Source organism: Galeopterus variegatus, unplaced genomic scaffold, assembly GCF_000696425.1.
Source record: "Galeopterus variegatus unplaced genomic scaffold, G_variegatus-3.0.2 Scaffold16083, whole genome shotgun sequence".
Taxonomy (NCBI): domain Eukaryota; kingdom Metazoa; phylum Chordata; class Mammalia; order Dermoptera; family Cynocephalidae; genus Galeopterus; species Galeopterus variegatus.
In genome coordinates, this window is record NW_007742194.1 from 1 (window position 1) to 387 (window position 387).

A 387-nucleotide genomic window follows, 5' to 3' on the forward strand; every position below is an offset into this window, starting at 1 on the left:
TCCATCTAAGTAAACTCATCACACCGAGCTCATCGATCTAAGTAAACTAATCAGACCGAGCTCATCGATCAAAGTAAACTAATCAGACCGATGTCATCGATCAAAGTAAACTCCTGAGGCCGATATAATCGATCTAAGTAAACTCATCAGACCGAGAACATCGATCTAAGTAAACTCATCACACCAAGCTCATCGATCTAAGTAAACTATTCAGACCAAGCACAATGATCTAAGTAAACTCATCAGACCAAGCAATTCCATCTAAGTAAACTCATCACACCGAGCTCATCGATCTAAGTAAACTAATCAGACCGAGCTCATCGATCAAAGTAAACTAATCAGACCGATGTCATCGATCAAAGTAAACTCCTGAGGCCGATATAATCG